This window comes from Rhinopithecus roxellana, chromosome 12 (assembly GCF_007565055.1).
Source record: "Rhinopithecus roxellana isolate Shanxi Qingling chromosome 12, ASM756505v1, whole genome shotgun sequence".
NCBI lineage: Eukaryota > Metazoa > Chordata > Mammalia > Primates > Cercopithecidae > Rhinopithecus > Rhinopithecus roxellana.
The window spans coordinates 30,958,914-30,967,843 of NC_044560.1; the positions used below are offsets into that span (position 1 = coordinate 30,958,914).

General features: G+C 49.8%; 1 pseudogene across 1 annotated transcript; it reads right to left on the reverse strand.

The window, feature by feature from the left end:
* Window positions 1-2,497: 2,497 nt before the first annotated feature.
* LOC115892067 lies at window positions 2,498-7,270 on the reverse strand (annotated as a pseudogene). The gene has a single exon (XR_004051964.1). The product of XR_004051964.1 is annotated as a zinc finger protein 592 pseudogene (transcript).
* Between the last annotated feature and the right edge of the window lie 1,660 nt (window positions 7,271-8,930).

Consider the following 8,930-nt stretch of genomic DNA (forward strand, 5'->3'; position numbering starts at 1 on the left):
TGTAATTTTATTCCTTTATTAGCATTTAAGTGACACCTCTACTTTTTAAAATCTTTTCTCCAGGTATTACAATATGCATCTTTAACATATCACAATCTACCTAGAGTTAATACTGTACTATTTTAATAAATGTAAAATATGAAGGCCTTGTTGTTAAAAAGTTTGAATTACCTCCTTCTATTTTTTGTGCTATTTATAAATGTTATGTCTATGCATTATATATATCACAATACTGGGTTGTAACATTTATTAAATATTCATAAGTCTTATAAAGAAATTAAGAGAAAATGATGCCTATAAATATTTAGAGGCAAACATTTTGAGGCTATGTAAATACACTGTTTTTCTTTTAAATTTACCCACAATTTGTGCATTCTTCAGTACATCTTGTCTACAGTAATTATTATCGTTGTGTTCTAATTGTGATTTTCTACTTTGAGTTACCCATCTACATTAATTAGTACTTGGAATTCTATAGAAAAGATTTTCTTTCTATCTCTCTTTTTTTCTATTTATTTATTTTCTAGACCTGTATGGACTTATGAATATTTCTTTTATTCTCAGGGTTATAATCCAATCCTATGATTATTTATTTTGTTTCTCACGCTCTTCCAGCTTGGGCTGCTTGAAAGTCTTTCTTTTTTTTTTTTTTTTTTTTTTTGAGAAGGAGTCTTGCTCTGCCGCCCAGGCTGGAGTACAGTGGCTGGCTCTCAGCTCACTGCAAGCTCCACCTCCCGGGTTCATGCCATTCTCCTGTCTCAGCCTCCCGAGTAGCTGGGACTACAGGCGCCCGCCTCGTCGCCCGGCTAGTTTTTTGTATTTTTTAGTAGAGACGGGGTTTCACCGTATTAGCCAGGATGGTCTCGATCTCCTGACCTCGTGATCCGCCCGTCTCGGCCTCCCAAAGTGCTGGGATTACAGGCTTGAGCCACCGCGCCCGGTCTGAAAGTCTTTCAGGTTGACTTCCTCTGACATGTCTTTTTCTGTTGTTCATAAAGCACTTTTTTAACTTTCTGGCTTCACAAGACACTCTACCTTAACCTGAATGTTCTATTCCACTGCTAGAATTATCTAATTTTTCAAATAGTCTTGTTTCCTTTTATTAGCGAATAGTACTTAGAAACCATGATATAAGAGCTAAGTGTGCTCATTAATACTGGGACGTGACTGCTTTTGAAACTTCTCAGCAGACAGAGTTTGAAAATTTACATATTAATATAGATTCTTGTAGGAACACCTCTCCTCTCTCTCTCTCTCTCTCTCTCTCTCTTTCTCTGTCTCCCTCTCTCTCAATTGACATATTATGAGACATGCATTTATCTAAATATTCAAAACTCTGGTCCAGCAACACAGGGTTTGTTCTAGAACTCTCCTCCCTTTTTTTTTTTTTAACTTCAGAGAGAAGCTGGATGTAATGACCTTATGTGTAGTGTGTGTATACACACACACAAAGACACGTACACAAATACACACACATAAACACTAACAGAAAGAGTAGTCTTAAAAATTGCTAATCCATATTCTTAAAAACAAACAATACTAACCAGAATACAATGTTTGTGTTCAGTTCTTGAGTCTTGCGGTATTCAATTAAAACACTGTTTTTCAAAGTGATACACTTCAAGACCTTTCATTCCAATCTTCTTCAACAGTGTTAGGTTAGATAATACATTTTTAGTAAGGTTAAATTCTATTTTTTACTGCCTGCATTTTATCAGAATTTCCTCAAAATCATGTTTTTTTTTTTTTTTTAAATTTGCTGAAAGGAAAATTTATTCTTTGTGATGTACAGTTCCACGAAGTTTGACAACAGTCTAGAGTCATGTAGTCATCTCCACAGTACCACACAGAACTCTTTCATTACCCCAAAAATCATCTAATGCTTCCCATTCACAGTTAACTTCTACCCTCATCTATTCTTTGGCACCAGTGATTATTCTTTAGTTGTTGTTGTCTTCCCTCTCCTCCTCCTCCCCCTCCTCCTTACTTCTTCCTTCATCCTTCTTTCTTCCTCTCCTCCTCCTCCTCCTGTAGGGAGGTCTTGCTATGCTTCCAGGCTGGTGTCAAAATCCCGGGCTCAAACAGTCCTCTCACCTCACCACCCCAAAGTGCTGAGATTACAGACTTGAGCCATCAAGCCTGGCCTGATTATTATCAATGCCTGTAATTTCTTTTTCTACAATGCCATAAAATTGAATCTTACAATAGGTAGCCTTTTGGATCTTCCTTTCTTCACTTAAAGAAATGCATTTGACTCCTTCATACCATGATGTGAATCAATAGTTTCTTTTTGTTGACAACTGGGATTCTATTGTATGGATAAACCACAGTTTGTTTATTCATTCACCTGCAGAAAAGTATCTGGTTTACATTTAGCTTTTTGCAATTACAAATAAAGTAGACAATAAACGTCCTAGGTCATTACTAAATAATAAACACTCCTAGGTCATTACTAAAGCAAATAGACAACTAATGTTATGAAGGTTTTCATTTTTTTTGGTGAGAAGATTTTTTATTTGAAATATAGTCTGAGCAACATGAGTGTAGCCAAGAGGAGGAGGGGCTGGCCTGCCTGGAGCAGCAGCCTCTCAAATGGCATGAGAGCAGGAGTACAAATATTCCAATGTCTGTGTGCCCCAACCCCACCTGTCAGGAAAGGCAAAATGGCAGAACAAAGACCCACCCACAGCGCCTTCTCAAGGGGTCTGGCTCTTGGTGCCTGCCTGCCTTTGCTTTACCTCCTGCTCTCCCCAGGTTCCAAACAGAGGTGTGCAGCAGAGGTTTCTCCCACCCCACCCACAGAGACATGATGAGCCAGTGTGACAATTAGTTCTCAGGACTATTTTGAGAGAAAAGAATCAAAGACAGGGAGGATGGGCAAGGCAATCAAGGGCTCTTGCCAAACCAGGCAAGGCAGAGCTCTCCCAGAGGGACTGTGTCAGCACCCCTCGTTTCCCTCCTTCTCAGGATCTAAAGGCAGGAAGGAGAGCTGGTGTCTGCAGGAAAATAGAGCTCTGAGGAGCGCCCTGGCTGAAGGCAGCAAGCGGGAACCTCCCAGAAGAGCACAGCCGCTGTGGTGTTCAAGCCTAGTTGACAGCATTGGGGTTGGGCCACATAAGCAGCCTGGGGTTGGAAGGACACAGACAAGAGATGGGGTACCAAAAAGCAGCACAAAGCCATAAATAACAGAAGCAAATTCAGAGCTGTGAGGGTCCTGGCCAACCCCACATTTCCTGGGGCTGGGGGATACCCAGCACTGGCAGCTCAGGGCAGACACTACTCCAGGGTACAACTAGCCACACTCACACCGGGGGCAGAGCCTTTTATTTTTCACGGTCCGCACGGCAGGTGGAAGACGCTTTGGCGCCACCCCTGACTATGCACACTGCAAGGTCTCCAGTCACACCTGAGGAGATAGTGCGTGGCTGTCCTGGTCCTGAGAGGCCTGTGGTTGACTGTGATCATTGTGGCCACCATCGTCCTCAGGGGCCTGGCCCAGCAATCTCCTCACCTCTGGGTCAACCGACAAAGGCTCACCGGCACATTCTTCCAGTCCATTCTCTCTAGTCTCCATGGGCACCTCCTCCCCGGAGCCCTCCTCTGGCTCTGCCACCTCCACTGCCATCTCTGCTGCCACCACCTCCTCTTCCTCTTCCTCCTCCTGGTCTCTCACCTTGTGGACAATGAAGAGGTGACGGCTGAGGGAGCTGGCAGGGGTGTAGCACAAACCACAGAGGAGACATTGGGCTCTGGAGCTATCCATCTGGTGCTGAGGCATGTGGCTCTGAAACTCGAGCCCCGAGTCTGTGGCAAAACTATATTTCGCGCACTGAAAAAGGGACTTGTGCCTTTTGGTGGAAGAGACGGTTGCGCCATTGCTGGTGCCTGGAGCGTCCCCTACTCCACTGACTGGTCTTTTCAGATGGTTCACCTGAGGGGAATGTCCACCTGGAGGTTTGACTTTGGACGTTTGGCTCAAATCAGGGTTTCTGATGCCATGCATAAGGCTGATGTGGCTCTCCAGGAGGGAGGGCCGAGGAAAGCTGGGGCTGTCCTCTGTGCAGTACCCGCAGGTGTAGACCTTCTTTACTGTGTCATGGTTGTTGCGGATGTGTTTGCGCAGGCTGTTGGGGGTGTGGAAGGATAGTTCACACTGCCGGCACGGGTACCACTTCAATGTCCGACCGTGGCTCTTTTTCATGTGGGACACATAGCTCTCCCGATCTGGAACCCACTCCTGGCACTCCTGGCAGGTCCAGCCAGTGTTCCTCAGCCGAGGCCTGGCTTCCACCCTGCGGTGGGCTTCAGACCTACCCCAGCGGCCAGAAGGCAGGGAGCTGCTCCGAGCAGCCACACTAGTGGCTGGGGGCTCAGTGGGAACTCAAGAGCTGGGGTGGCTTGAGGATGTGTCCACTGAAGACTGGAGGCTTGACAGCTCATCCACATTTCGGGGAACACCGTGAGTGCTCTTGACATGTTGCATCAACTCCGGCTTTTGCATGAACAAGAGTGGGCACTCAGGGCACTTGAAGACGCCCACCTGCGTCTTGCTGACATTCTGGTAAAAATGCTGCTGAATGTGCCTCTTCTTATTGAAGACCATTTCACAGGAGCACTTATAAATGAGCTGGGAGGGTCTGTGGGGCTGGGTGGGGTGCTGGGTGGCACTGTGGTCCGCGGTGCTGCTGGCAGTCTTGAAGGCCATGGGGCAGAATGCACATTTGTGGAAAACCTGGCAGTGTCGCTCCTGGATATGGCTTTTCAGCAAGGCCAAGGTCAGGTGGATGACACCACAGTGGATGCACCTGTAGCCCACCTTGTGGGCATAGTGCAGGCAATTCTCCTTTACATGGGTCTGGAAGTAGGCAGAGTGGCAGAGGACCCCACACTCCAGGCAGCAGTAGGGGGACTTGTGTGTGTGAATCCGCTGTTGGGCACAGAAACTGCACTGGTTGGGCAGCAGCATCTGGCATACCTGGCAGGTCAGCCCCTCTGTCTCCTCTGTTGTCCTCTGGAAATGTGCAGCCAGGACCATGTAGTCCCACATCTGCTTGTGACATTCAAGACACTTGATTGAGTACCGGATGAGCCTCACAGGGTCTGGGTAGAGTGGCAAGGCTGGAGGAGGAGGACTGGCACTGCCCGAAGTGAGGCCATGTTTGGGAGACGATGAAGGGGCTGGGGCTGCTGGTGCCGTGGAGTTCACAGGGGCCGACACGAACATTTGGTCTGCAGAGATGGGCTTCACCAGCAGCTGGGAACACTGCATGACGAGCCCCTTGCTCTTGTGGTCACGGGCATGCTGGAGCAGGCTGCACTTGTTGAAGAAGAGCAGCGTCTTGGAGCACAGTGTGCACAGTACCTCAATGTGGACGCTCCGCCGGCCATAGTGCTGGCTCAGGCTCTTCTCTAAGGCAAATGCGTCTCCACACTCCAGGCAGCAGTACCCACTGGCCGGCATATGGATCCTGCTGTCCGCAGGCGGGCTGAGATTTGGTGCGTAGAGGGGCACGGGGTTGGAACTGTGGAGGACCTTGTTGAAGACCTCTACAATCAGTGGAGCAGCACTTTTTCACCTGGTGGACCAGGGGCACCGACATTTGTGTAAGCTGTGGCTGGCTCCGTCTTTGCACTGAGGACTTGGCTGTCACTGATGCAGCAACACTTTAGGGGACGAGTTTCAGGTTGGCCAAGTGCACAGCTTTGGGCAGGAGGTTGGCAGGGGCCAGGGTGGATGCCTGCAGTGCTGTGCTCTGTTGCTTCTTGCCTGTCTGTGAGCCTGGGGCAGCCCCCTTTGGGACCTGGGGCCCAGAACTGCAGCAGGGAGATGAAGAGTCACTGGCCTTTGTCATGCTCTCGTCCCCTTTCCTGGCCCCCTGGGGGCTCCCTGAATTTGTGCCTGCCTCAGGAAAGTGCTCTTCCACAGGCACCTCATCCCCTGGCACCTCGCTTGGGGCCTCGGCAATGGCACTCCCTAGAGGTGACCCAACAGGGGACTTACTTGGATCATCAGGATGTGGCAGGATCCTTGTGACAGTCCATTTGATTTCCCCTGATGATGTCTTAATGGTTTTGATTCTCACTTTGGGAATTGCTGGTGGGGAGCTGGCAGCCACAGACTGGTGAACCTTTGCTGCTGCTGTCACTGCAGATGCTACGAGGGCTGTCCGATGGCTTGATACTTTTTCTAGTGGCCTCCAGAGGGCTCCGGGGACTCTTTGGTGACTTGGACATTTTGGGGCTACCTTTAGAACCCTCTTTAGCAGGCCCTGAGAGATCCTTTGTGTGGCCAGGCTGATCCTCCTTAGTGACACTAGCCACTCTTTTGGCCTGCAAGGCCACCAAGGCTGCCACACAAGAGGACAGCTTGGAATGAGCTGGCTTTAGACTGCTGCCTAGGGGGGACTGATGAGCAGGTACCAAGCTCCCGGGCAAGCCCCTTGGACTCTCCGATACTGTTGCTAGGATGGCTGTTGAACTCCAAAGCTTCCCCAAAGAACTGAGTGGCATCCGGATCCTTGTGAGGTTCCACTGCGTTCTGCCCACCTCGCTCGTGTTCCTGCTGGCTCCCCAAGGGCAGGGGTTCTGGCTTGGGTTCTTTCTTACAAAAATGATCAAACATATGCAGCTCTGGAACCGGAAACTTAGCCAGAGCCTCCAGGACTGGGCCCCCCGCAGCCCCGCACCCAAGAGCGGGTGGGAAATAACTGTCAGAGTGTTTGGGCTTTATCCTGAATCCGCTATCTTTGATGGGATCCTCAGGTTCTGGGCTGGAGATTGGACTGAACTGGTTGAAGGTGGGTAATGGCTCTGACTTGGGAGGCTCCAGTTTGCCAGGGAAACTCCTGGCACTGTCTCCATTCATAAAAGTAGAATCAAATTTCCCACAGTTGTGGGGATCTGGAGGCAGATCTGAGCCCCGGAATCCATTGTGTAGGGGACTGGGAGTAATGTGGTCTTTCTCTGCTTCAAACGACTCCTGGCGGCTGGTGTTCTTGAGAATGACACTCACGGCCGGCACATCAGGGGCTGATCCTGAGTGAGACAAGGACACACTTTCATCCATACATATGCCTGGAGGTTTGAGGGGACTCTCATTCTCCTCACTGGGTGTCTGGATGGCCTCCTTGGCATCCAGGCTGGTGGGGTCTGGGATGTCAAAGGCAGCCAGAAGGTCATCAAAATCTGGGGTTTTCATATCCCCCATGGCTGGATGCTGGCAAGGGCTGACTGGTATCCGTGGCCAGTGGGGACCTCCTTTTTCGGCTTTGGAGCCCCCCTCCCTCTGTCTCTGTACAGGGGAGCGTCTTCCTTCTGTCTTCTCCCTTCCTTCTTGCCTATTAAACTCTCCGCTCAAGATGTTAAAGCCGAAGGGGCCCTTAGAATTAACTGGTCCAGGGGCTTCCAAATGCTTGTCTGAAGGCTGCTGGTGGACGGACTTAGAGAGGATCTCAAAACAAGGGTGTGGCGAGCGTTGCTAGGGGAGCAGAGCTGCAGAGAAAGGAAAAACTTCTACCTAGGCACATGGTCTAGAGTCCAAACACCACCTGGCGGCTATGGCGGCGACTGCAGGCCCGGGTCTCGGCCACGCGCATCCCCAGCGCCGGCTGCGGGAGCCACAACATGGCGACTGCGGTGGCGGGCGGGCCTGCAGCTCCGGGGGCGGAGCGGAGGTTTTCATTTTAACATTAGTTTTCTATTTGCCTTAGTAATGATCTAGGAATAGAATATTTTGGTAACCTAATAAGTGTATGTTTAACTTTATAATAAACCACTGAACTGTTTTTCAAAGTTATTGCAGGAGTTTATATTTCTAGTTCTAGTTGCTCCAAGTCCTCGCCAGGACTAAGTCTGCAATTTTTCTCTGCATGGTTGTCATTCTCATGATTGTGTGCTATTTCATTGTGGTTTATGCTTTATTTTTTTTCCATTAATATTGGGAAGCCCAAAATATATAATCAATGTAGGAAGAAATGTATAGAATACCCTGGCGTAAGCCTTGGATTCTGGAAACTGACTTCTAGAAGTCTGCTATGCAATTAGCGCTTTGCAGACATTAAACAAATACTTTGTAGCTTGTTTTCTTTCTGTGGTTCTCTCTCTCTCTCTCTCTCTCTCTCTCTCTCTCTTTTTTTTTCAAGAGAGTTTCTCTCTGTCACCCAGGTCGGAGTGCAGTAGCATAATCGCAGCTCACAGCATCTTCACTATCTGTGCTCAAGCTATTCTGTTACCTCGGTCTTCTGAGACTGGGAGCTTTCCGCGGACGGAGTGGCAGGTGCCGCGCAGGGGGTGGCCATGGTGGAGGGGGCATCCCTGTTGGGCGTCCTGTCTCTCCGGCTACCACCTCTTTCCCCCACTCCGCTGGGAGCTCGTCCCGGGCTGAAACGGGGTTTGGGGAGGGTGGTGGGGTTTGCTGAGTCGCGGGCGTCGGAGAGTTGTAGCCCTGCAGCCCCTGTTGCAGGGGTGGCCGCGCGGACTTGGGGGTGGCCGTCGGGTCCGCAGCAGGAGGTGGGCGGGGCAGGCCTGGCGCCTTTCCTCCTCTTTCCGCCACCCGGGAGACCAGGCGACCGCGGGAGAGAGGTGAAAAGGAAGGTCAGAGGACTCAGACTTAGGCCGCAAGCGCCACACTTGGCCCCTTCCCTCTACGGCCGCATTGACCAGATGTCGACCTCGAGCCTTGGCCTTGGCCACCAGCATGAAAGGTTTAAGGTCGACCAGGTGGCTGTAGCCGGCGGCAGCACCACGTATGTCCAGCAGAGGGCGAGATTCTGGTTCTCTGCAGCCTTCGCCTTGCAGGCTCGCCCCGGTGATCCTCCCATCTCAGCTTCTCAAGTACCTGGGACTATAGGGATCTTCCTCTGTTTTTGTTTGTTAATTTGGGTTTTTGTTGTTGTTGTTGTTTTTGCCAGTTTCCAGTTCGTTTCCACAGT